General features: G+C 38.6%; 1 pseudogene across 1 annotated transcript; it reads right to left on the minus strand.

Annotated features, from left to right (window-relative positions):
- Window positions 1–1892: 1892 nt before the first annotated feature.
- LOC149106815 (uncharacterized) lies at window positions 1893–26775 on the minus strand (annotated as a pseudogene). Its single transcript, XR_016210004.1, has 12 exons — window positions 26710–26775; window positions 23178–23249; window positions 21312–21383; window positions 21026–21097; window positions 20606–20677; window positions 18638–18709; window positions 17968–18039; window positions 17513–17569; window positions 8704–8897; window positions 7047–7166; window positions 4830–6350; window positions 1893–3914 (listed from the first exon to the last, which is right to left on the minus strand). The product of XR_016210004.1 is annotated as an uncharacterized LOC149106815 (transcript).
- Window positions 26776–27124: the final 349 nt, after the last annotated feature.

Genomic DNA, 27124 nt, shown 5'->3' on the forward strand with positions numbered 1-27124 from the left:
CTGAGTTGAAATGCAATCTGCATCACTTGGTTCATCCTCATCTGATGACATATTTGAATTAATTCTCACATGTTGCATTTAAGAAACTGTTTAATTATCCAACAATATCGCCTCATAGTCGTCTTGTCCAACATTGCCACCAGTGTCTCCCTTTTCGTGATCATTTAGCGAGCCAGGAGTAGCTTGAAACTGAATTGAGGTTAACAAGCAAAGATGGCTGGCTTCCGCCGGCATGGCAAACATCACGAAAATTCGCTTCTCGATAGCGTTCTTACCAGTTTTTTTTTTTTTTTTTTTTTTTTTTTTTTCCCTTTGCTAACACCGGGGATGAGCCAAAGTTTCGCCCTTCCTGTCACAATTCAATGAACACTTTCAGGGAGCTTAACATTGTCACAGACAGAGACCGACGTGAACTGGAAGTAGTCTTGTCTTTGGCGTGTATTATCGACTTTTCGTTGAAATCGTCAAGTTTAAAATGGTAAAATGACAGTTTCACAACTCAGTGGTGGGGAAGAAAACTTCCCAAAAGCAGAAACATAAACTTCCGGTCTACATCGCGGCTCACAAGCTTTGTAAACAATGCCGGGGTAGTTTTTTTGTGGTCGAAACTGAAAGAAGAACTTAAAAGAAATTAATTAACCACAAATTTCGCCACAGAGCAAACATTGGTTAGTTTGTTTGCTTCTTTTCTTATATATCTAACAAATACGATTCCCACGATTCCCGCAAGAAAGCAAGAAAAATAGATAGAGAAGTCACCCCTTTTTCTGGCGATTTTGCAGTTGCACATGAGAAGTTGCACTCTTTGTGTGATGTCATGCCGTGATACTTTCGGTTCCAAGATATTGAGAAGGAACGCTTTGGAAAGGCTTCCTATGCTTGGCACAAACACGCTACGATTCGCTTGTGCCGTCATACGAGGTAAGTTACCGTATCAGGCTCTATTTACAATTTGTAGATTGTAATCTTGTTTTCAAAGTCAAATGTGAGCGAACGGTTTTGGTGAAAAAAACTATGCCGGATTTAAACGTTTGGCTATCGTCGCGTTGAACATAATTATATATATTAAAGGGTGGTCCATCAAATTATTGATGAGAAGTTGCTTGAATTTTAGCTGCTCAATATTTGCCTTTCTAGCCTGCGTAGCTGGCGGGATTTCGCGCGCGAGTTTCCTGCAGTCTTTGCAGATTCCAGAGAGGCAAAATAAAGAATCGTCAAAACAAATGGTAACAACCATTGCAGAAACGTTTAAATGAACCTTATTTCACAAAAGTAGCAGCAGAGGAACCAAAATTTTGTTACTGTACCATAAAATTCGAGTGGACGTTCTGTCACAGTTACTGAATATGGTCAGTATCATATTCAGCGGGCAACACATCCCCACCCAATTGTGAAGGTTTACACAATCAAACAAGAATAAAGGTTCTGTAAACACAAAATCTAATGATAAATCGCCGCATTTCTGTGACAACACTTTGTCGGCAAACTTTAATTTACGTGGAGAAAAAAAATCAAAAAATCCTTTTAGCAGTGTCCGTTAAATATATATAGGTTTTTAAAAGTTTTTTTAAAGTGAAGGTTAAGTTGTTCGTTGAACACAAAACCTGTTGGATGGTTTTTTTCTTTTTGGTCCGCGGTTATCTAGGTTTGCCATAGAAATGCAGCGATTTATATTTGTTTTTTACAGAACTTGTTTTTATACATAGTAAAATTAATGTCAGGGACAAATGAGACTTGTGCAACTGTCCGCTTAATAGAGGGTGTCCTCAACTGAGATAATTATTTTCTCTGTTCACGAACACGACTTTGAATCACCTTCACTTTGGGACGCTAACTGTGGCAACAGGATATTTCCTTGGCCGTTTTTGATTACATTTGTTGATTAGTTCCAATTGCGACAAATAGTTCGGTCTGTACCCAGCCAAGGTCGAATATCGTTTGGAATCGATGGAAAAGTTCTCTGAGGCCAAGATCTGCAAGAGAAAACATGAACCAAGAAACGGCAAGATAAATGCTGTTTATTTTTATTCATCAGCGAATTCTAATCGGTGGCACAGAGTTTGTTTACGATAAACGAGCACGCGATTGCAAATTTTCGCTAATATTCGTACTGAACAAAAACAATACTTTTACAAATTAGCTTTTAAAAATCAGCCTTAAAATTGTTTGTAAATGTGAAAATGTTAAGCATGAAGTTTGATGTCGAATATACTCAGCTTAGTTCTATTTTAAAACTTGTGAGTCCACGGAAACTGGCGTTAGCTGTCACAGACTATATTAACAAATCGTATTTTATAGAGAAGCTCTCTACTTGCTATACATAAATTGCACAGGAAAATACTGGACTTTGTCATTATGTTATATCTGTCCGTAAATTTTCGGTTGTTGATTTAAAAATGAGCTTTTTAGCAATAAACAGGAGTTGAAAGTCGGCTAATGAAATTATACAAGTTATGTGTATTAAAGAAAAGGCGTCGAGCGCACTCTCCTAGAAAGAAAACCAGAATGGCACAAAATAGCAAGGTAACTCTGGACCTGCACTCTACAAATCTCTCACGTTGACCATGAGGTACGTGCAGTACTATGTTATAATTAGCACACTGTTATAATAAGCCAAATGTTGTAATTAGCACGATTTTACAATTGACAGAATGTTAAAATTAGCACAACTTACTAAAGAATAGAAAATCTACTTGTCTCTCAGGTTTCATAAATATAACAGCTGAAATAACACTGTTATATAAAGGTTACAGTTTACACCAGCACAGTAGTTTAAATGATTAAACTCTCCGCATTTAATGCGCACTGAGATAAACGTAACGAACACACCCTTACTTTATGCAAAAACTGAGGCAGTGTACCACACTACGCCGGAGGGATTTGAAAACGCTTTTTTTTTTGCTAAGGTTAGGCCTACTGTCCACATTCATCCACCACAAAAACGGAGCTTTTCGAAAACGCTCTACAAACCAAGGAAATTTGAAAACACCCGCTTTTCGGTTTTGTTTGGACGGAAAACATTTTGAAAACGGAGCTTTTCCAAAACGATAGCGTCACGATAATGGCGTGAGTTCTCTGACCGAGTTTTCCACAAACACAAATCCAAAATTACCGGTGATTGCTACTTGTGTAGTGTGGACGTATTGAAATTTTTCCGGCGTAGTGTGGACATGACCCAAGAAAAGGGTTACAGGCACTGCCTGAAGTAAAACGTTTTAAGTGACAAAAAGTGAAGCTTTTGAGCGAGCACCCTGAGTAGAGAGGTAAACGTTTCGGCTAACTCTCGCTTTCAAAAAGGTAGGACACCTGTCTCCTTAAACATTGTGCAGGGGTAAAAAGACGATATGTCCTCGTGGGCATCCCTGGATACGGTCAATCAAACCGTTGCTAAGAACGATGTCACAGCTATATATTGCACAATGTTTTTTTTTTCTTTTTAATTGTCCTGTCTTTTGCACGAAAAATGGAAAAACAGTATAAAAATTGTAGAAAAATATGAATATTGTTCTCTACAAACACTTTGAATGTTTTTTAGCCAAAACACGAAAATAACAGCGAAAGATTAAATCCTCACCATGCATACTATACTTGCGCAGTTAATTAACAATAAACCTATTTTAGGTGCAACGTTTAGCTAGCCTGACAATAAAACACAGGAACAAAACAAAACAAACGCCTGCATTTCAATTTTATGAAGAATTACACCAAATAGCCATCACTGGCAAGTCCTCTACACATACATTGTAGCTCTAGTCCTCAAAGCAGAGTTCCTTGTCTGTTGGTTTCTTAAATAAGCTGGTAACTGTTTCTTTTGTGACGGCCTTCAAGACATCTGCGACAGATTAGGTGAAAACATCGCACTGGACAGGAAGATAGTGCTCTCCAGTTCTCTCTCAGATAAAGCAATCCCTTTGCTGATGAGACAAACAAATGAGACGAATTAAAATGAGTGTCGCGTTTTCAATGAAGAGGGTCGATTAGTCCTCCCTTTAATGCTCCTTTGCACAGCTGAGGCTTCCCCTTATTTGGTACCTCAATTCATGGCAGACGTTATAAGACGATTGTCCCTGATAGAGTGGAACTGCGGCTTAGCGCTTGCGGCCACCCGGTTCATGCGGCCACCTCGTTATTCAGGCGAACTAATTCTGGGGCGAGCAAAAGCTCAGGCAGTGATTTTCGTATTTGAAGAGCCCCATTAATACGGCCACCAAGTTCACACGGCCCGATTTCGGAAACCCATTGTTGACCGGATTATTGGGGTTCCACTGTAGAACAAAAAGAAAAGATACATGGGGTCTGCAGGGGGCAAACTTTGGAAAGAACCGCACAATTCTCAAAAAATCGGCTAGTCTAAAGACTGAGGAAATTTGCGGCCAAATTTCATTTTTACGATGATTTTCCAATAGTTAATCAATATCTTGACTCCTACTACGTAAGCTGTTTGCTTTCTAGAAACGTACTTCAAAACTTAAAGCAGAGCATTAAAAGTAAATAGAGAAATAGATAGGTAAATAAATAAATAACAATAATTAACCGGATGAAATTTTACCGATTTTAACATATTTTCCGTCCAATAACGGCTATCCAAAATAAGGTCAAGTTTTTGTTTTAATCCGAAATCATGCATCAAGCCGTAACCATAGGAGGAAGACAGGTTTTGCAATTTAACCGTATACACCTGTACCACATTATCTCATTCCTCCTTCTAGTAGTTTAGTACTTAACTAAACAACGATGCCCATATACCCTATTTTTTTATCAAATTCAATTTACTTATTTAAACTTCATCCGACTTTATTCAATTTGTTTGTGCTGCAGGGAAGACTTACCTACGGACCATAATAACACGGCACAATTGAGAACAACAAACACTACATTGATAAACATAGAGTTGTTTTCTCCGTGATTCCTGCTGACGTCAGGCTGTGCATATATTGCACCGAGACAAACATTAAAGAAGATTATCCAAAGCGCAAACGTTTGTAGTCGATCTTCAAATTTTCCTTTCATTGGTCGAAAGATGGTGTACGTAATTCCAGAAACACTTGCTGCGATTACGGTAAAACCAATTTGAGAACGGCTGTCGGACTCAAACAGAAGGATACATGAGATTAGCAAAAGCTTTCGGTACATCTCCACAATTTCCCAAAACCAGTAGCCCTCTTTATAATTTTCAAAAAACACTCTGAAACCAAAAGCCATTTCTTCTTCGTCAGGATCACTCTTCCGGTACTTGTAAATAGGAAACAGTAGCAACAGCGGAAAGGCAGCAGGATACAAGGCGAAGGCAGCTGCAATGTGCCAGAAGATATCGTGCCGAGTGGTGAAACAACGGATGGAGTAATCAGCCTTCAACAAAGAAATACATTCGCCTCCATCTTTGTTAAAGCAGACGTTCACGCAAACTCCTGGCAAGGGCAGAATGTCAATAATCTTCTTACTTGTGATTGGGTATGACAAAAGAAGAAATAACAGAATATTTCGATAGCACGACTTCTTCAAGCCTGAAGTTTTCTTCAGTTTTTCAGAGATGGAAATCTCCAGCTTGTTGATGTGTCGCTTTTTCAGGAAGAGATAGAGCAATTTCAGAGAAACGACCAAGATGTTAATAGCAATGGCGAAAGTAAACTGCGTGAATGGGTCCAGTCGAAGAAAAGGATTAATGCAGCTCAGTGGTGCAAACTGCAAAATGTTTCCTTCAACGAACTTCAACCATTTTTCCATGGAGATGAGAATTACAGGCCAGTAAACCCCAGCCAAAGCCGAGAAAATGCCAACAACAACTTGATAAAATCCAATCACGATCTTGGAGCAGGACATGATGACATCTGCCACAGTGCGGCTACCATCGTTGCTTGTGCGTCTGGAGTCTCCCCAGAGAATCAGCACAAAGAGCATGGCAAAGACCACAATCACTACAACACATGAAACGATTGTAGCAGTCATGCTTGGACATTCCAGACATCTGTTAAATCGGATGTAGTGATTGTTAGAGCAAGTTGCACATAAGGTACCTTGGTATCCGACCTCACACACTGAACCAATTCCACCGTTGCAGGACCCTGGATAGGGGCATTTCAGCGGCTTGGGCAATGGCCCATGAAATATCGAGCAACTGCTATTGTATTCAGGTCCAAATGTGTGAATATTTTCAACGAATTTCGTGTAATTGTCCATCGCCGCGTTGTTGCTCCACTGCCAGAAATAACCTGGTGCCAATATTGCTGTATCGTTTGTACAGGTAAGGCCGTAATCTAGACAAGCCGTGCAGGGCCCAAAACGATCCAAGCGGTAAAAATTATGAAGACAACTGCACGCACGATAACCAGCTGTCTCATTAGATCGGGTACCTGTTTTTTAATATGTAAGAATTTTCATTAGTAATGGCGATACAAACTGCATTTCATCACGTGGACACATAATTGATGAGTTCTCTAGTCAAGTGCGCGTGCCCAGTTTGTCGACATCGCAAAGAATGTAATTCCGGACGTTTTCGCAAAGCGCATCTGTCGTGTCGTGCTTCTGTCGGTTCGATTTCCTTAGAGCTATCATCAATTCCCCTCAGTGATAATTTCAGTGGCAATAGACAAAACTCGAAATTGGCCTACATTGTGGGTAAAAAATTGTCAAGACAGGAGAATACCTCCTATAAAATTCTTTATTTAAAAAGACTAACAATACCCCACAGAGTTAAATGTTGAAGTAAAAGGCTAATACATGTGTGCTAAAAGAACATGTACGCTAAAAAACTATCATGTACATGTACATGTATCATGAACATGTACGCTAAAAAATGTACTGCTTAATGAGAGAAAGAGAGCAAGTATTTAGCGAAAGCGAAAACTTCCTCGAGTTTTTGTTCAAGATGGAACTCTTAGTAGGTTCATAGCTGAGTGATACTCGTACTTGTCACATTTACTTGAAAGACCCAGACAGCACGACTTCAAATCACGATTGAGCCTTGAATTGTCTTAACCGGATTCTTTTGATGACAACTTGTTTGAATATCTTGGTTATTAGTCTATGTATTCAGCATGATCACTTACCGTACGGACATGCACGACAGTCGGCCGCGCTTCTTCCAGGATGATCCGTTTCTGGAACGTAAGTGCCCGTGCTGCAATTCTTACAGTTAAGTTGCCCCATTTCATCCTGATAAAAACCTCCTGAAAACGAGGTGATATTGTTTAACTTTGATTGAGGACTAGCATTTCATATGTTAGCAGTAGTAGTAGTAGTAGTAGTAGTAGTAGTAGTAGTAGTAGTAGTAGTAGTAGTAGTAGTAGTAGTAGTAGTAGTAGTAGTACTAGTAGTAGTACTAGTACTAGTAGTAGTAGTAGTAGTAGTAGTAGTAGTAGTACTAGTAGTAGTAGTAGTAGTAGTAGTAGTAGTAGTAGTAGTAGTAGTAGTAGTAGTAGTAGTAGTAGTAGTAGTAGTAGTAGTAGTACTAGTAGTAGTACTAGTACTAGTAGTAGTAGTAGTAGTAGTAGTAGTAGTAGTAGTAGTAGTACTAGTGGCAGTGGCAGTGGCAGTGGCAGTGGCAGTGGCAGTGGCAGTGGCAGTGGCAGTGGCAGTGGCAGTGGCAGTGGCAGTGGCAGTGGCAGTGGCAGTGGCAGTGGCAGTGGCAGTGGCAGTGGCAGTGGCAGTGGCAGTGGCAGTGGCAGTGGCAGTGGCAGTGGCAGTGGCAGTGGCAGTGGCAGTGGCAGTGGCAGTGGCAGTGGCAGTGGCAGTGGCAGTGGCAGTGGCAGTGGCAGTGGCAGTGGCAGTGGCAGTGGCAGTGGCAGTGGCAGTGGCTGTGGCTGTGGCAGTGGCAGTGGTAGTGGTAGTGGTAGTGGTAGTGGTAGTGGTAGTACTACTACTACTACTAGTATTAGTACTAGTACTAGTACTAGTACTAGAACTAGTAATCTTCACATTTAGAATTAATGGGGCCTTTGAAATCGATAAGGAACTAGCAAGATTTTGGTATTTTAGTATTATTATTTATCATTGTACAGAAATTAATTTTATCCGAAATTTGAAATAATCTTTTCAAAGAGGTTATAGAATTTCATTTATATTGCAATGAAAAATAACTTATGCAATGTAAGTAGAACGTTTGAAGAGATAAATTATATAACGAAAAATTGACTGAGATTTAAAGAATAAAAGTGATTATTATTATTATTATTAATTATTATTAGGATGATGATTATGATATAATATTTTTATTGTCTCAACAAAGATAATATAGGTGATTCAAAAAAATAAAACAATGTAATTATGACAATTCTACGAGTCGTCGTTGTCGTCGTAGTAGTAGTAGTAGTTTTGAACGTAGTAGTATTGAACGTTACACATGAGCACCATCATCGTACAAGCACAACGCTCGGGACTTGAAAGTTAAATAAATGTAGGCCTTATATGCGTGGGTACGACGCATGGTGAAAGTTCATCTAATCCAAGTATGTTTCACATGATTTTTTTCAAAGTTCTGACTCCGTCATGCTTATTTTACCTGGTCATGCTTTTTATCTTTGCGGCTTAAAGAAATTGTCTCAGAAACATTTTCATGCTTGTTCTCTCAAAGTGGTGCTAGGGGGTGAAATTAGGTGGTATGACGTCATCATGCATAAGGCTATTTGCATATTAACATTTTGTGTTTTTGGCGCCATTTTCAGACAAAGAACGCAATTAATATATCAGAAAACTCTTCACAGTTACCTGCAGGACATTTCCAACAAGAAGAGGAACGGTTGCTATAGGTACCAGGCATGCAAAACCTGCAGTCCCTGCACCTGCCGTGAGGTGTTCCGCATTTAGAACATATAAAGCCTGAATTAATAAGATGATCAACCACAAAACGAAATTCGTCATCGTACAGGGTTATATGGAAAGTCGCCGACGGTGCACATTCCCTGAGGAAAAGAAATTGAGCATCTTAAGATGTTTAAAACACTTCAAGAAACTCTGCAAAGAAAAACATGCAGATGGAGGAAAGTTTTAGTGTACCGTGATTCATAGACTACAATAACAGCAGTATTGCTCTGAAAGAAAATGACAGAATTATCAGAGACCAGAATGAAGTGGCTGAAACGCTTAATGATTTCTTTAGCCTTGTTAATAGCCACTGTGGAAAAAAAAAATATTAGAACAAAGCTGAATGCTTTATTCCTCAAGAAAATGGTCCTTTATTTTTCAGTCCGATCCCAACATTTCATCCCTGTATCCCAGAATGCTGCGTTGGCGCGTTCGAAGACCATGTTCGAAGACCATGTGCTCTAACCCGGGTGGTTTAGTTGTATGGTTTTTAAGGTACAGCGACCTTCGTTGCAAGTGAACCCAGGATGATACATCGTTAGTTGTAAACATGTTACTGATGTGGGCGACTCAAAGCAAAAGCTGTGTTTCTAGATCTTTGTGTAGTGATAGTCCTGAAAGTCCCGTCCCCTAGACAATGTTGAAAATAACAACGAATGAAGCCATGGACCACGATCTTATACCTGAGAGTTTCTAGTTTGGTTTTAATTAAGAACAAAGTTATTTAGCAACGCTCGTTACGTTGCAAAATTGCACAAAAATGCTTAGAAATTTAATTTTTGTTGTACTTTCGCATCACACCAAATAAAGGAAGAGAGCAACAACTTTTTTAGAGCAACTTTTGAGCAACTATCGTTACATAAAGCAACTTTCGACTTTTAATGAGCAACGTTTTGAGAAATTGCGGGCAACTTTTTGGAAAATTCCGAGCATCTTGTGGAAAGCCCTAGTCGTCGCCATCGTGCGCGTACGCCCACGAGCAATACCGCTGGCCATGATAACCATGAGAAACAGAAATCTATTCTCACTGGTCTTATCTCTGCGCATATTGAGTTATGGGCAATCTGCCAACGCCGATAAATAAAGCGAGAAAAATGCACCGAGGCATAACATAGGACAGTAGGCACACCCAAAACTCGAAACAAAGAAATCCTAAGAAGACGAAAGCCCGAAACTAAAGTCCAAGTCGCACACTAGAAGAAGAAACATAATAAACTTTTAACGTTTATTACGAAATCGAAGCAGCCGGGTGTTTAAAGGGTAGAATGGAAAGCTAGAGCGAAATCCTTAATTGATTAAAATCGCTATATACCTTCGAAGATTTGACACCGACAGGGGAACCGTTGCAAGAGTGTCAGCCGGCGCTCTCGCCCGCAAGACAACAGCCAGCTTCATATAATAGGATACTGATGCAGAGTTTTTCCATCGAACGTGGGACATGCTATCCGCAAGAAAAGAGCCTGACAAAGTCGAGGGTCAACGTGCAAGCAGTTCTAAAACTGTCTAAAGTTTATCCCTTGTCGATATTTGCTTGTTTGAGAAATCCAAGCCACTAGCATGTGGAGAGGTGGGGAGATTACCTGCCACAGAACACTCCAGGTCTGAAAAAGGCCAGCGAGTAAAACGTTTGCTAAAGCAGAACCATGAGACTGAACGTAGGAAGTCGCCGGAAATGTGAGTATTATCAGGCTTAGCCTGCGAACAGGCTCCCGGTGAGCTCGAACGAAGCGAGGGAGCCTGTAGACATTCTATTGATACCGCTGTTCTGTGATACCAGCTCCTGGTATCATGATATGATTGGTTAAATCGCTGATTGTTGACATTTTTGAGATGAATATTTGACAGCTCTTTGTAAAATTATACGACACCAACGGTTCGTTACAATAGTGCATTTGCCGTTCTCTTTCAACTTTCGGTCTCTCGACCTCTCGTTATTTCACAAGTGATTCTGAAGGGTACTTTATGCTCTGTTACAACGAGGAATTTTAAGTAGAAGCTAGTGGATTGGAGCCGTTTGGTGGTGCTATAGCAACTTTTTTAGAGGTCAAAGGCATGGTTTCCTGACTTTCCGCTGTTATCTGCTTGTCGCTTCGCAGAGTTTGACACCTCTATCATGTACTTATAATTTCCTTAGGCTCATTTCAGTACTGCAAAATGTGTTTTTAAAAGCTCTCTAAGTATTGGCTCTGGAGGGACAAAGTGTTTGAAATATTCCCTAGCATGTTGCTTACTTGCACTCTGTATTTATATGACGCCCAGCCCGGCTATTTGACTAGCTCGATTAGAACTGTTTGCAAATACCGAAAATGTAGCTTCTTGACAGGTGTAATTACCTCATTGACTGATTTGTTACAGGCTTATCACCAAGGGCGGATAGGCAGATCAAAAATAAAGTCTACAGGCTCCCCTATCCCCGCCTCGATCGCTTTGCTTTCCGAATTCTTCTGTTTCGCGCTCGCCGGAATTTTTTTCCGTCCTCGCCGGGAGCCTGTTCGCAGGCTGTATCAGGCTCCTTAAGCCCCCCATAGAGGAGTACCAAGATAATTAACCCATGGGGTAAGACTCTGTGGCTTGGTATGCCATAGAGAATCCTAACTCGTCGCATGACCAAAGCGGAAAACCACGTGGGCCCGCCAAAACAAAATACAAACAGCATAAGGGAACGAAAGGCTAGAGCAGAGAGAGAGCTTTCGAGCTAATGAAAATGAAACGTACAACAACAGGGCAAACAGAAGGCAACATAAAACTAGCAAAACAATAACAGAGAACGACAATAGCTAGGCCAACAGCTATAGAGCTGTTACACGCCTGCTGCTGTAGAAAATAGGGAGAAACAAAATTTAAAATAATACCTCCCGGTTTTCTGCGCTAGACGGGATTAAGGAGCAGCGACATGAGGAGCCGCAACAGGAGCAACAGGAGGAGCAACAAGAGCCATGGCAAGAAGAGTAGCAGGAGCTGCCACAGGCGCTGCAAGAGGAGCAGCAGCAGGAGCAGAACAGCATACAAATATAATAATGACGTTGGCGATTGGGTTGACCGACGCTTGAGGAACTTGTTCTAAATACATGTCAACGGAAATAGCTCCGAAGAGATGGAGAGAGAGATATCTTGGTGTGTATCTTTTACAATTTTAGTTCGAAGTGACAAAATGCTAATTTGCTAACTGTTATATACGCTGAGCTAAAACTGCTGAGAATAGAAATGATATCCAACATGTAAGATATCACTTTTATCCACATATGTGTGATATCATTTTTGATATCATTTTTGAAATCGTTTTTGTTCCTTTAGTGGGAGCTGCGGTGGCCACATGGCTAGTGTGCTCGTCCCCGGATCGAGCGGTCCGGGTTCGAGCCATTGCTGGTGACAGTGTGTTGTATTCTTGGGCAACCGCAAACGTAGTGGGTAGCGATGTTGGACTAGCATCCCATCCAGGGGAGAGAAGAAATACCCTTACTCGCTTCATGCAACAGATAACGGGATAAGCTCCAGCCTGATGGACCACTTGGCTTGTCCCTTTAATTGCACTTACACCCGCTTTCAGTGTTACGTGCACAGGCGACATCTTTCGACCATTTCTCGACATTCCATCTTTCGACATGCTATGTAAACGGCTGAAAGACCGTTTACCTGTGAAACTGGCAATTTTTCCGGTTATTAGCGGAACAGGTGACAAGTATATGATAATTGCTGACCTCAAATGAATGAAGGAGATTATGGACTCCCGATTTACGGGATAATTCAAACGACTTTAGTGTAGTCGATCGGCTGTCAATGGTGACTTCCGGTAAAATTGGGCCGTTACCGCTCAGTTTAATATTCGAAAGATGTAAACAATTTGTCTCTCACAGAATGACTTCTTGATCTCCTAACCTGAATTTGACGTCAAATAAATCCATCTTTCATGACTAAAAGTTGAGTCTGACCATAAGGAAGTCCGTTGTCCTTACATTTTTTACGTAGGCCAGGTTACATGGCATGTCGAAAGATAGTTGCTATGCACGTAACAACTGAAAGCGGGTGTAAACCTATTAGTGTATGATCGAAGCATCTTGGGATTTTCTTTGGAAGTCTTTGGCAATCTTTGGTTACCTCCGGACACTTTCAGAAAATTTGGGGAATCTTCGGAAATTCTCGTGAAATGTTCGAAATCGGTCGTCTGGCCTTGGGACAACTTTTAGAGAATCTTTGGAAATCGCAAGTCTTTACACAGAGAGTTTAGCGTGAATAGAGTCACTTTGGTATTGAGCTTCAGACTTTTCTTCCTGATCATGAGCTTTTCAAAAATCAAGCATTCATGCTTGCTCCGGCATTTCTTAAGAATTCATTCTGCATTCTAAGTTTACTATTATTCTGCATACTAAGTTTATTTCGGTGTAAGGATCCCATGTTGTTGCTGCATAAATTTTAAAAAATAATAAATAAATAAATCACTTCTGATAAAGGTCGAATTAAGCCAAAAAAGCTTATGTCTTGATCTTATGAGAGGCATATGTAGATTTCCTTTCAGGAAAGCAAGTACTGTTAGCTGGGCAGGTAATGTTATCAATATGACTGTTCCAACTGTTCACGAAATAGTAACACCCACAATCAGCGACATAATTGGTTGACACATTGTCTTTCAGTAGTACACCACTCTTTTTATCGCGCAATAAACTGTGAAAAAGACCCTGCTCCCCCAATGCTGCTTGTTTGTACCTCAAGGTCACAGCAATAGCCCTTTTCACCGTTTACTTTGCTCATTTGCATTTATTATTAGAATAAAATTGAGCATGTTAGGCAGTTTCGGGCTATTTTGTAGTTTTAGCCCGAAATTGCCTCGCATTGACGTTGTATTAAATTGTAACGCAAATGAGAAAAAACAACCGTGAAAAGGGCTATTGCTAACGTTATTATGGCCACTTTATTCTGGCTCAAACAAAAATTCTCAGCCGGTCATTTTCGTAGCATGTTGTCATGATCAACTGTATCAAAGGCAGCACACAAGTCGAACAGAATTAGCAAATTAACACGTTGATTGTTCATGTTAAGGAGAAAAAAACGTTAAAAATATCCAGCCGATTGCGAAATATTACCATTTTACTTACTAAGAAAACGACGATGTCATATTCCAATTTGATTTTGCCGCTCAGCCCGGTTTTTAACCGGATGTGACGTCATTTTTCGTTGGAAGATCTAGACACACAAAAAGTTCCAGGTGTCGCAGAGTGTTATCCCCCGCCCCTGGATCACAGTGACGAAATAGGGGGTACCTTGAAGTGTCAACTAATTGGAGGGTTTGGTCAAAGAGGATATGGTCGTGCCCATTTATCCGGGTGGAAATTTCTGTCCCACATTTTCTCCCATTGACCTAGCTTTGTAATGCTCATCAGCTTTTTAATGGACATTCGGTGGCAGGCTGAGTGGTCGGTGTCGAATGCTTTACCAAAATCCATTACTAAGATGTCCGTTTGGCCACCATCGTGCATGTAACAGTTGTTGGCAGGTTGTTTGATGAAGCCGACTAACCGTGTCTCGCTGGAGCGTTTGTCTCTGAAATCATGCTGTAGGGGGTAGAGAATGTGGTGATCCTTTTCATGGTGCATAATAGAGCTCGTTTTTATGCGATCCATCAGCTTAAAGACGTTCGCGCTGATTGTTTCTGCGCATCGTTACTGCGCATGCAAATTCACACACCAAGTCATGCATGAAAGTGCGCGCTAAGCAATAAAAAAAAACAATGATAGGACAGATGGCCATTGCAATAGCTTTGCCTGGATTTAACGATCTTGGACGTTCGGTGACCCCTATTTTTCTTTTGAAGGATCATTTTCTCTACCGATTTTCTTCGTTAAGCGAAAAAAATGAAGAAAATCTACCGACTAGAAGTTTGAATTTTTTGCAAAATGTACCATCGAATTCCGTTCTTTTTGGCTCTTCGTTTATCTGTACGACTGTTTCAAATGCCTCTTGAAGGGTTAAGTTTTGTGAAAACGTTGGTAACATTTGGAATTTTTCACTCAACAGACCCACTCCTACAAAATATGTAAATTAACTGTAAACCCCTGTAGACCATGCTGATATACGTGCGCCAATTTTTCAAAATCAGGCTACTTTTCCACACGCTTTATCTTTGAAACGAAGTCGGTGACCCCCAGGGTTTTTTGTTGTTGTTGTTTTTGGTTTTTTTTTTGGTTTTTTTTTTTTTTTTGCATTTCTGGCACAAGTAACTTATTATCTGATGGCAGTAAAAATAGAAATAAAAAATCTATCGACTGGAAATTTTCGCGAGAACGTCCTTATTAGCCATGCAGGTGAGTGTGATCGGTCGGTAGTTGCTTGGATCACACTTTGGACCTTTCTTGTGTATTGGGATTACATTGACAGTTTTCCAATCGTGATTTATTTCACCAGTTTTATATGATTTCCTAAACGGAAGACATTATATTAGCTGTATTAGCTACGGGATTGGCTAACTCCTTCAAATCTCTTAGTGTGATTCCGTCCAGGCCAGGTGCTTTATGTGTATTCAATTTCAACAACAGTTCCCGTGTTATGTTGACATCATTCATTACGGGGTAATGAAGCAAACCCATTGGTTGCTATGCATAGCAAACAACTGTGATTGGTTCAGGGAAATCACGCCACTGTCAAACTTGACTCGAGCGTCGCTTGTCGTGGAATAGAAGACTTACGGCGAAAGTAGAACTGAGTTGCGAAATGTATCAACTTAGTCAAAATGCTAGGCCGAAAAAACCTGGAAGTTGACTTTAACATTGTAGTCAAAAAAAGTCGCTCGGAATACTTGCGGTTGTGGTTACGTTGGAGGCCATTCGACTCAAGCTTTGAATGAAAGGAGTGTTAGTTACGGTGGAAATTTGTGTCCTCTGTGGTTGGTGATTCTCAAGTGCATTTCAGATAGTCTCGGAGACCTTTTCTAGCTGCGATGATACCTGTGTTTCATTCACCTTTTTCTCTAAAACCCTTGATCCCTCGGTCGTCAAAAATGGCAGCAAGCAAGTTAACAACACAAACTTTGGTTTTTTGATGGTTAAGCTTACGTATGTGCCGTTTCCATGGCAACATGAGTAACTATAAACAGGCCTTTAAAATCGGTTTTGTTTATTTGTAGAAAATCTAGTCATTAGATTTTCTTTATAATTTGCACGCAACAAGCTTGTAACGATTCTCACATAATTTAACAGAGAAATCTTTAATTATCCCTTGTTGAAGGTTCACTGGAATATCTAGAATTTCCTTTGTTAAAGTTCAATTATTTTCAATACTCCAGTTACTTATTTCCTAAAGTATTTTCGTGCCAAATTTCGTGAAATTCTAATGAGTGGTTCTCGAGAAATAGACGTATTTCCGAGAGTGCAATTTTTCATTCAATCGCAATTTTTTTGACTTACTACGCGTGCGCTGCATTTAACTGAGTTCTTTCGGTAGCAAAGAGAAAGCTGGGAATTGTTGGGCTCTTTGCATCGTTACCTTTTCTATCATATCTTTGTAATAAAAGATTGAGGCCATCAATACACTGCGTTCAATTATTGACAAAAATAGCACAGATAGTGCGGGTGTTGAGTGAATAAAATGATCGCTCTATTGACGGCATGTTTGTTTTTTGCAATCCTTGTGCGTGCGCTAAATTGCATCAGCAAAAGCGCGCGCGAAAACTATGTTCGGCCGCCTTAAACGGATTTTGAAAAGAAATTTCTGAAACGCATCGCTTCTGAGTTTGTTCTAAATGCAATTATTTTATTTTAACGTGAAAGAAAATCGACACGCAGCAACGCGCAGTCTCTTGGTGGAAAAGCAAAAGGATTCGGCAATTCTGTGAAAACTTTGAAAATACGCGTGAAATTAATCCTTAATTGCCCTCGGGCCCATGCGATTACACATACTAACAGTCTTATTTCAAAAGGTATTGGAGTACTATCTAAAACTATTATCTCTTTGTCGGGCATTGTGGCGCATTTTGTGGGCTAAAATGGAGAATTTGGCGGGCTAAAATGTACTTTAGCCCGCTGAAATAAACCAATGAAAAGTGAGAATCAAAAAATCGTACGATGTAAGCAGGCAATCAAAATCGAGAAGCTCTTACAACTTTTGACAAGTCAAATGGCAAGATTTTGTAATTTCTAGCCAGCTTCGATTGATGTATTGTTTATTTTCATTTAGGGGGGACGTGATTGTTCAGACTGTTTCGTTGTAATTTTTTTCAATTTGTATTTTCTCAATGGCCTCCAAAGTGATAATAATAGTAATAGAGTTTATGTTCTTGAGCATAAATATGTTTTGGGCTCATTTCAACCCTCGCCTGGCGGCTTGGGCTAAAATGACTCTAGTAAACTCTATTGTCTTATAAGATATTATGTTAACAAAAATATATTCTGCAATAGACCTCTTTAGCTTGGGCGGTTTGTTTTCCCATTGTAGATCACGTGATATTCTCCACAGAATTTTTCTTTCATCTTTCTTGAAATTATTCATTCATGCACATGCGACTATTTAAAAATGTGAAAGCAAGAATTCTCAAGAGTATCATCACGTGGTCTACAATGGGAAAACAAACCGCCCAAGCTAAAGAGGTCTATTATATTATTCACTTATTTATCCCTTCTTTATCTATGGCTTATTAGTTTGGGGCAATACTAATAGTTCTGCCCTTAGACTTTTAATAATTTTAGTAAACACGGTCGCTGTGTTTATTAGTTTGTCTGCTACTTACATAGAAGTAGTGTATATCCCCGGAGGAAGCCTCTGGAAGTTTTTGCACGAAACGGCCCTGCAATTTAACACGTTATGTCATTTAAGATGTACAGCTGGCAATACCTGGCCGTCACCTAACGTCGCCTTAGGAACGCCAGAGAAGAACATCAATCCGACTTTCAACGACCGATGACCCGAAATTGAGTGTTTACTAAAAAGCATTAAGTTCTTAGACAATTTACGACAGCACTGATAGCCTTATTAATTCAATTTTTGGTGGCTTCCCCGACAGCATTTATCACTTGCGAGAGCTGTCTACAGAGTATGACTGGGATCTAGGTATGTTTAGTAACGATGGTAAAAATCAGGTAAAAAAAAGGCCAGACTGAATTAATAAGCTTCTGGTCAGAAAAATGATGATTTGATTATATAATTAATTTATAATTAATTTACTTTTGCCAACTCTGTACTTACAAGGTCATATTGGATGGCATTTCGTCAAATATATTTTCCGGTAGTAACTGCAGAGGATTGTCAAATAGTGTCCTGAAAACAAAACAGGACTTAACGTAGCTAGCGTGACAACATTACTGAATACACAACTTATATTATAGCGCGACGACAATAAACACAATTGTACACTTCGATGAGCTGTCGTAAGGGCAAAGCAACAATCCTTAAAATGGTATCGGTTCCATTATGCCCGGTAATATCGATGTGTTTCTAGATTTTGCTTATTTTTATTGGTATTGCCTTTCAACTACATTTGTAGAAGGCGCAGATAGTTCATAACTCTTAAGTACCCAAAATGGAACAAAATTTTAATTTGAGGCTAGAAAATATCTCGATTTACTCCAAATGTCAGTTCTGACATACTTGAGAAATGACTCAACATTTCCAAAAAGGTTAATAATAAAACAAACACCAGAGAAAAATTGGACTACTTTTTTTTTTCAGACAGAATGCGTTGTGTTTCGGATCTGGTGAAACTCCATTCTTATATTTGGGAAGATAACTGATACCCGATTACAAAGAGAAGTCTTTTTGTATCCCCAATTGAATTCCCAACAAGAAGGGCAATTGTATAGTACATCGATATATTAAGTAATTGCTCTCATGCTGTCAGTTCATTAAGAAGACTTACAATTTTTGAAGACTACTAAGGCCCCTAAAGGCGTTACCATCAATACGTTTGATTCGGTTTCCATGAAGGAACCTAAAAACGAAAGAAATCAAACCAAGAAAACAGCCAGGAAAAATTGGGACATGCAGGGAGCTGGAAATGGCTCTTTTGTAACAGTTCATCTATTCCTGAGACAGATCTAGAGGTGATCTTTATTGTCAAGATTAATCTCAAGATAACTCATTGTGGAAACTACAACCACCGACAGCGGTCCATTTTGGGACTATTCCAGTCCAGACGATCACGCCAGACATTTTTGGAAAATATTTTAGCTAGCTGATATATCTATCATCTCTAAGGGTCAGTTTAGACGATATGTACAACGTGAGTATGATAAGTGAATAAAGATGGTGAATTTTAAGCTCGGTAATGAAATGTGAAAAGTGAACTGATCAACATGACACGAGTGTGGGACAAAGTAAAAATCTGAGTCCCCGGCAGGAATCGAACTCACGACCTCCCGAACACCGGGCGGGCGCTCTGTCCACTGAGCTACAAGAAAGCATGGAGAGCAAGGTTATTTAACTGAGTTTATATGTCACAGGCGTCCTGCATACTGCTAGGATCAGCATCTTTATTCACTTATCACACTCACGATGACTTCGACAATGCTGATCTTAGCAGTATGCACGTCGCCTGTCACATGAACTCAGTTAAATGACCTTGCTCTCCGTGAGGGTTCGATTCCTGTCGGGGACTCAGATTGTTTCTTTGTCCCACGCTCGTGTCATGTTGCTCAGTTCACGTTTCACGGTATGTACAACGTTTTCACATTAGCCAAACTTGCAAAAAATATACAGCACAAACTGTTTACAGTAAATCAAGCCAAGAACTTGCTGGTGCCTGTGGTGTATACTTATGACACAAAAATGTCAAAACATTTTAAAACGTGTTTTAAGATCCTACGAAAATTGTAGGCACAAACATGGCCAGTGATGAAAGTTGTATGGGATTTTCGCATGACGTGGACGCGGGCTGGGTGTATCGTCTAAATCGAGCCTAAGAAGACCAAGGAATTCTTATTGTAGACACCTAATGATCCCAACTTCGACGTAGTTTAAAAGACCATCAAGACATAATTTTACAATAACTGTCTAATTTCTCGCGCGCTGATTGGCTCATTTTTATCATCAATAAGAGTACAGACGGATAAAATTTTAATTTATGCAAGCTTTCAAGTTCAACTTTCAGCTCTCAAACTGTCAACTTTTTAACCAATGAGATTTTACGGACTTTTTTAAGTAGCCAATCAAAAAGCGCCAATCACAAATTGCACTGAAGCCCTACGAGAGGGAGAAAAGCTTCTGACCATCACAGTGGATACCAGGAGAGAACGTCAGAAGGCCAGGGCCCTTGCTCCACCCACTGATTCCACTTATGTCTGTGGTTCTTGTCACCGCATCTGCCGATCATGAATCGGACTCCAAAGCCATCTCAGAAAATGTTTAAGGAAATGTACAATTACTAACACACGCTAAAATTAAATTATCAAAAAGCGAGAAAAGCTATTGACAATATTTGCCTCATTTTGAATAAAATTCACTTATTTTGTTTACGACAAATTTACGTCGTCTTTTCCCCTCTTTCATTCTCAGCATTTGACCATTTTGGGGTCTTGTTATTGTAAAAACCAAATTGATGTCAGTTTTTCTGCGTCTGTCCTCTTATTGATGATAAATTTCGTCATAACATTGTCAAAGTTTACCAAACCACTTGCGTCACAATGTTATGACGCAATTTCTCATCAATAAGAAGACAGACGCATAAAAAACTGACGTCCATTTGTTAATTCGAAACGAAAATTATATGGGTGTAAATGCAACTGATCATTCCTCCTATTTGCATTATTTTGTTCATCAAACGTCGCATATATGTTCCAACTTTAGAATAAATCGTGATATTGCCTGCATCTCGCCTAAGATTACTTACAGCAAATCTAAATTTGGGGAACCAGCAAAAGTGTTTTCAGGGATGATGGACAGGTTGTTGTTTATTATCATCCTACAAGACAAGCAAAGATACAGAAATAAAAAAAACTGAAAACATTTAGGCTTTGTACTACAGTGTTTGTAGCATACATTCCCTTGGTATAGTGCACATACATTCGCAGAGACAGACACACAGAAAGACAGAAAAACAGAGAGACAATGAAAGAGAGACAGAGGGTCAGAAGAACAGAAAGACAGACAGACAGACATCGACTACATTTTAGTACCAAGGTGAGCGATCAGTTCATTTTATCACTTAGCTTGAAGAATCGAAGCGATAAAAGAATTCATAAAAATTACAAAGTACCTAAAAGTTCTCTTCGTTATTAAGAACAAATTGACAAAAACAACAGTCACTTACAGTATCCATAGATTCTTGAGTCCAGCAAAGGTGCGATTGTTGACTTGTGAGATTAAATTAAAGCTGAGCATCCTTGCGAAAAAGAAAACACTGCATTACTTACCTTTTCTCGACTGTCCTGCAACCTAAATTGGACTGGCTCTTTAGCTGCAATGTCTGTATCATACATTCTAAAACAAAATTAAACTTTCCATATCTGTCACCTTCAAGTTCTATTCTAAGCTCTGATCAATCTCCGTGGAATTCATAACAAACAAACCACAAAATCAAAATTCATTTTACTTACAACTGCGTTAAATTCTTGCACGCAGAAAACGCATTATCTGGTATGGAAGTTAGCTTATTCTTAGACAAATCCCTGAAAAAAAAAAACTGAGGCTTAAACAAGGCTTAAACAAGAGTAATATTACACAAGAGAAATTGAACTCTTTGTAGATTAAAATATTTGTTGCAGTTTACGTGTCCACCCTGAACTCGACTCGGTGCCATTGTTTGTTGGAAGGCGGGAAGGTATATTTGTTAGAACTTAGAATAAAATTACGGTCACTTTTACAACAATTTTTTTAAAAGGTCTAGATAGCAGCAGACACGTAAAGATTTTAAGGAAAACGACCAATTTTTTAAGTTTAAAAGACATGTTTCGACAGAACTTCTGTCATCTTCAGTTGAATGAATGATTACAAAGCAAGTTGAATAATAAGTAGACAAAAATGGTAACTGAGACAAATAGTAACAACAGAACGTGAAAAGGTTCACGTGTGGTTTATAAGTTTACATGTGCGGGCTGTAATGCCTGTTATGTCGGCGAAACCTCCCGACATTTTTCCACACGCGTGCGTGAGCACTTAGCCGTTGATAGGGCCTCTCACATCTTCAAACATCTTCAGAATTCTGAACGTTGTCGCTGATTGTGTTCAATAGACTGCTTTCATATTTTAGATCACGCCACTACCAGCTTTCAACTCAAGATAAAGGAGGCTATCCATATTCAAAAAGAACTACCTTGCCTCAATCAGCAATTACACCATGTAAATCTAAAATTATCCTTTTAATTTACACCTTTTCACATTCTGTTGTTACTATTTGTCTCAATTAGCATTTTTGTCTACTTATTATTCAACTTGCTTTGTAATCATTCATTCAACTGAAGATGACAGAAGTTCTGTCGAAACATGTCTTTTAAACTTAAAAAATTGGTCGTTTTCCTTAAAAACAATTTTTTCGTTTTCAGACTTCCTGTTTGTAGTCTAAAGCTATGAGGGTGTTGTTGGTTCAGAAAAGACATTCAGGTTCTTAATTTGCACTTTTACCAAGAGTTTTCTCGCATCTGATGTCCATGATTAATCGTTCTGAATGATTGACATTGTCTTTTAAATTGTTCTCACATTCATTCGCAAGGTAATTGACAGATGTCAAATATTTATAGTGTAATTTTGAGGAAGCGTGCGCTTCTAGGCTTATTTTTCTATGAAACGGCCAAGTCTTGAAACTGCCTTCCTCTTGAATCTGCTAAGTCTTGTAGTTCTCTAGGTTATAAAAAGGCTTTCATGAAGGTACCTAGATTAATTAGGACTTTAAATTACAAGTTTGCTGTTGATTTTAATTTCGAAAATCCTTTGGAAAGAGCTAGATCAAATAAACCATATTGTACTTTTTTTTTTGTTTTGTTTTGTTTTGTTTTTTTTTAACTTTAGTTTTTCAGTCTGTTGTCTTTTATTCTATGATGAATTGTGGCATATCATTGTAAATTTTAGTTCACTTAAAGTCTTGGACCAGCAGCGTAATTGAGAACATTTAGATAAAATTTAAGATCAATATGGAAAATTAATACATATATATAAAGGATGCATCCGTGACATCATATAGCAGCTTCGTTGTATACATAATGGTTATAGGGGATGTAAATAGGGTTTCTTCATTGGTTGCAACTGACTTCCAGAGAAGAAAAAATCTCAGACATCACGTAAAGTTAAACAACAAAGAAACTTCGCGCAATCGAATGACGACTAACTTTCTAAATTATTCTAAAAGTAGCTAGTTTCCTTCTGCATGTTGAAACGTCAATCACTAACAAATGTCCATTGCAGGACTAACCGGCTCAGCTAGACGATCTCACTGCAACGAGTGGTTAGATATTTGTTGTAAGACTTACAAAGAGAATGTTACAGGTACGTTCTGAAAGATATGGACAGGTAATTCTTCAATCTGATTGCCCCACAAGGATCTAAAAAACAGTGATAAAATAGCGAACTAAGTGAATAATCCGTCTATCAATGCTAAGCCCGAGGTGGGAGCCCTAGGCATAAATGGGGCATTTGAAATTTCAGATGAATTTTTGGTCAAAATCCCTACGGTAGGGCCCGAAAAGGGGTAAATTAAGATCAGTGGTCTGTTCATTTCAAGAAAGGCATAATATAATTTCTTGCTGTCAATGGATGAAATATTAGAATTCCAACGCTTGGTTGTCTGACAAAAACAAGACAACATTAAAAATCTGCGCAATCCACATAATGAGGTGTTTATGAGAGAGGTAATTGTTTTACTTGTTGAAAAAGAGTGCTTATCTCCAAAACACCCGTGTTCTATTTCAAGATGGCCGCACAGATGAGCACATGTAATGATGTGATTTTGTTCCTTTCCTCCTCGCAAAAAAATTAAATGCCCCCACAATGGAGTCCAGAATCTTAGTCAATTTTCCGGGGGTAGGGAGAGGAATCAAATGCCCCACTTATGCCCGGGGTCCCCTCTCCTCGAGCTTAACACTGATAGACGCATAATAAGTGCATGTTTAGATTCATTTTATCAAGAAAGAGTCCCATAATATTAAATGTTTCTATGGAACACTTAAATACTTTATGGAAGTGGCTATGAGCCACTCAACTTGAAAAATGGATCCTCTGTAAACAGTGGATCCATAGGTCATATGTCATTTATGTATCGAGCTAGAGAGGCGAAAAATAAAGCTAAAGCCCACCGGTATTGTTAAAAAAAAGTGAAAAACTCAGCTGTAAGAGAATACATAAGGAGATCTGACAACTCGAAGTCATGAGTTTATCCTTGTTTGAGACGTTACCACAAGGAAAGTGCGGCTTTCCAGCGAGCGCTTCTTTTCTGATCACCATTGCTAAGCTTAGTATTAAACGATTGACCAAGAGATTAAATCCCTGTCTTTTGGGTTTGTATTTTTTTCCGATTTTTATTATTTTTTGTTGTTTTTCTTCATTCATCCATTTTTTATCGGTGACTTTTCCTCCCTACATTTACGTTTCGACGACTACTTTGTCTTCAGCGTAGCCCATGCATTCCTCAATGTGTGTCTAAGCGTTAAGATGAGTTTGACCACTCCATCGACACAAGGTTGTCAAGATACTCTGATCCTATTCTCCTGGTTTATTATATATATATCTATATCTATATCTATCTATCTATCTGTCTATCTGTCTATCTGTCTATCTATCTATATCTATTTATCTATTTATCTTTCTATCTATCTATCTGTCTGTCTATCTTTCTATCTATCTATCTATTTATATCTATGTATCTATCTTTCTCTCTATCTATCTATCTATCTATCTATCCATCTATCTATTTCTATCTATCTATATATCTATCTATCTATCTTCTTTCTATCTATATCTATATATCTATCCATCTATCTTCTTTCTTTCTATCTATCTATCTATCTATTTATATATCTATCTTTTATCTATCTATCTATATCTATCTGTCTATCTATCTATTTATATATCTATCTTTTATCTATCTATCTATCTATCTTCTTTCTATCTATATCTATCTATCTTCTTTCTTTCTATCTATCTATCTATCTATTTATATATCTATCTTTTATCTATCTATCTATCTATATCTATCTGTCTATCTATCTATTTATATATCTATCTTTTATCTATCTATCTATCTATCTTCTTTCTATCTATATCTATCTATCTATCTCTCTCTCTCTCTCTTTCTATCTACCTATCTATCTTTCTGTCTATCTATCTATCTATCTCTCTATCTATCTCTCCATTTTTATCGGTGACTTTTCCTCCCTACATTTACGTTTCGACGACTTCGTTGTCTTCAGCGAAGTGCATGCATTGCTCAATTTGTGTCTAAGCGTTAAGAAGAGTTCGACCGCTCCATCGATGTAAGGTTGTGTCTAGAGACTCTGATCCTCTTCTCTTGGTTGAGTATATCTATCTATCTATCTATCTATCTATCTATCTACCTATCTATCTACCTATCTATATCTATCCATCTATCTCTTTTTTATCTATCTATCTATCTATCTATCTATCTTTATCTATCTTTCTATAGAAGATCTATCTATCTATCTATCTATCTTTCTATCTATCTATCTATCTATCTATCTATCTACCTATCTACCTATCCATCTATCTAGCTAGCTAGCTATCTGTCTGTCTGTCGGTCTCTCTATCTATCTCTCCATCTATCAGTCTATCCGTCTGTCTATCTATATATCGATCTATCTTTTATGAGATCTAAAACTATTCTTTAGTTAGGCATTTACGATCGTAGGTTTTGGATCATATTTCAAGTGTGTGTTTCGAAATTTGAGAGATGACAAGAATAAACTACTGTGTTCAGCGTAGAATCACTATACCACAAGAGCAGCACCGCGTCGTCGTCGCCCTCTTCAGCGGGATGAGTGCTTGGTTGGGTGATCAATTACGAATACCCGGTGTTATAATGATTTCTATTTTCCTTTACTTTTCCTTTTTTTCCTTACCTTTCCAAGGCGATATCAGTGACTGCAGAACTCTCAGCCCTGTGTAATGTCTTTGGCTCTTTTTATGGACTATTTGTTCATATCATCTCGCCTTCTTGAAATTCTCCTGTCCGTTTCTCGTCTAAAAATCTTAATCACGGCTATATTCATTCGAAAATTCGTACAGCTTATCAATTTTGCAATTTTCAATATCTCATCTATTTAAAGTCGAGTACAGTACGATTCAAACCTGTATTAGCGGACACCGTCAGGGAAAGCGCTAGTATTAGCTTCTATTTTTAGAGACGTACGAAGATCTTCTCAATGTAGATTACTTCTGGGGTGAGATATTGAGTACTTGCGTAAGAAATGCAAACGTCGAATTAACTTGAACTTCTCTACGACTGTGAAAGCCTTATACATTGGTCAGGGGATTCGTCAAAAGTCTAACAGGAAGCGAAGGAGCCAAGGAGTGAATCTCTCATCCATACCTAAAACTTGGATTTTCCAAGCTAAAAGAGAGATATAGTATTCCAATTGTAGGACTAATTAATAGTGCTAAATGAACTGAGTGGAGAGCAATTTTTTCTGAAATCATACGTGTGATTTTAAATCACGGTGATTTCAGCCAAAATTGCACAACACGAAGTTTTGAAGGGCCACTTTATAACATCCGTTTTGAAATCACACAATTTTATTAGCTAAATACAGGATTTTGGTCAGTACCAATATTTTATTGATCCTGTAGCTCTTTCATTATAAAAGCAGAACCGGAAACGATTTGACATCTCATTTTGCAGAAAGAAATAGTGCGATTTGTAGATAAATAGTCCTGCTGAGAGCCAGTCAGATCGCAAGGATCGCCAGTGATTTTAAAATGGACGTAATAAGTACATAAAGACGAAAATAGTTACAGTCAGAAAGTAGTAAACATGCATTTGATTTTTCTTACATTTCAAAAAGTTCTTTTATCGGAGAATTACCCAGCCGAGATAAATCCTTGATTTGGTTATATAACAGTCCTCTGAAAGAGAGAAAAATAAACTCATTGAGTTTAAGGAATTAAATCACGTTTGGTGAAGATATTAAATAACTGAAGTTACGCCATCAAAAGAGTGAAATCTGTTTGAGCCATTTGCATACAGTCTTCTGTTTCTTTGAATTTTATATTATTTCTCTACTTAGGTGACTGGAATACTACTCTTGGTAAAGTCTCGCTCCTGGTAATACTGACTATAAAAATTGCTACTAGGGGAGTAGTTTTAAGAATGTCCAAAGTCATGTATTCCCTGTAAATGTATTATTATTGTTATGATGATGATGATGATGATGATGATGATTAATTAGTAATTGTATTAAAGAGGAAA

Source organism: Orbicella faveolata, unplaced genomic scaffold (assembly GCF_042242905.1).
Source record: "Orbicella faveolata isolate gen_17 unplaced genomic scaffold, um_ofav_v1 contig_3, whole genome shotgun sequence".
Lineage (NCBI taxonomy): Eukaryota > Metazoa > Cnidaria > Anthozoa > Scleractinia > Merulinidae > Orbicella > Orbicella faveolata.